Below are 1,955 nucleotides of genomic sequence, written 5' to 3' on the forward strand. Positions count from 1 at the left end.
AATGGTGTCTCCTTGTTTAAGGAATAATCCAGGAAATTACAGACCTGTGATCCTGACGTCAGTGGTAGGGAAGCAACTGGAGAAGATACTGAGGGATAGGATATATACCCATTCAGAATACAATGACTTCTCCGTGCTAGGTAGCATGGTTTTCTGAAGGTATGGTATGGCTTACAAACTTAATAGAATTGTTTGAAGAGGTGACAATGTTGATTGATGAGGGAAGGGATATAGATGTCATACAGAATGACTTTAGTAAGGCATTCGATAAATTTCCCCATGGTAAGTTGAAGAAGAAGGTGAAGTTGCATGCGTGTTCTAGCCAAATGGATAGAAAGCTGGTTAGGAAACAGGAGACAGAGATTAATAATGGAAGGGAGGTTCTCTAAATGGAGATCTGTGACCAGCAGTGTCCCACAGGGGCCCTTGCTGCGACATTGGTTTTTGTGGTAGACATAAATGATTTGGAGGAAGGTGTCGCTTGTTTCATTAGCAAGTTTTCAGATGACACTAAGATTGGTGGAGGAGCAGACAGTGAAGGGGACTGTTCAAGAATACAGCAGATATAGATAGATTGGGGAGATGGGCAGAGAAATGACAGATGGAGTTCAATTTGGACAAATGTGAGGCGATGAATTTTGTATGATCCAATCCAAGAGCAAACTATACAGTAAATAGTAAAGTATTGGGGAAAATTGATGTACAGAGACATCTCGGTGTTCAGGTCCATTGTTCCCTGAAGGTGGCAAGGCAGATCAGTAGAGTGATGAAGAAGGTGTACGGCATGGTTTCCTTCATTGGATCGGGTATTGAATATAAGAGTTTGCAGGTCGTGTTTCAGTTGTATAACACTTTAGTTCAGCCACATTTGGATTACTGCATACAGTCTGGTCGCCACACTAGCAAAACGATGTGGATGCTTTGGAGAGAGTGCAGAGGAGGTTCACTAGGATGTTGCCTGGTATGTAGGGTGCCAGCCATGAAGAAAGATTGAACAAATAAGAATTATTTTCATTAGATAGACAGTGGTTGAGGGGGATCCTGATCCTTGGATGAAGAGGGATATTGAGGATCTGGTAAGGACATTAAAGAAGGCATACGTTGGGTTTAAGATATCGGGCTTAAGTCAATCCTTAGATGACTACACAAAGTGTAGAAGCACCCTTAAGAGGGGAATCTGAAGCCTGAAAAAATGACATGACATGGATCGCTCAGAAAAGGTGAAAGATAATCCCAAGAGGTTCTCTAGTCATATTAAGAGTAGAAGCATGATTCAGGAAAGAATAGGTCCCCTTACTGATGAGCATGGCTGTCCTTGTGTGTGTGTGTGTGTGTGTGTGTGTGTGTGTGTGTGTGTGTGTGTGTGTGTGTGTGTGTGTGTGTGTGTGTGTGTGTGTGTGTGTGTGTGTGGTGGGGGGGGGGGTTGGGATATTGTTTAATGAATATTTCTCCTCCATGTTTAATCAGGAGCAAATGATGCATACTAAGGAAATAAGGAAAACAAGTTGGAATGTTTTGATCTGCATGCATATTACTGGAGTGGATGCATTTTCTACCTTAAAGCACAATAAGGTGAATAAATCCCCTGGGCAAGAATATGTCCATCGTCGGATGTTATGGGAGGCTAGGGAAGAAATTGCACAGGCCCTTGCACAGATTTTTGCTTCATCGTTTGCCACTGGAGTGGTTCCATTGTTTAAGAAAAGTAGCAAAGACAAACCAGGGAGCTCTTAGTCAGTGAGTGGAACATCAGTGTTAGGCAAGTTGTTGGAGATGATAATGAGAGACAGGATGAACTAACATTTGGAAATTCAAGGTCTGATTAGAAATAGTCAGCATGGATTAGTGTGCGGGAAATCATGTCTGACAAATCTTTTAAATTGTTTCAAAGAGATAACCGCGAGAATACATATGGGAAGGACAATGGATTATCTATATATGGACTTTAGTAAGAC

Source organism: Chiloscyllium punctatum, unplaced genomic scaffold, assembly GCF_047496795.1.
Source record: "Chiloscyllium punctatum isolate Juve2018m unplaced genomic scaffold, sChiPun1.3 scaffold_91, whole genome shotgun sequence".
Lineage (NCBI taxonomy): Eukaryota > Metazoa > Chordata > Chondrichthyes > Orectolobiformes > Hemiscylliidae > Chiloscyllium > Chiloscyllium punctatum.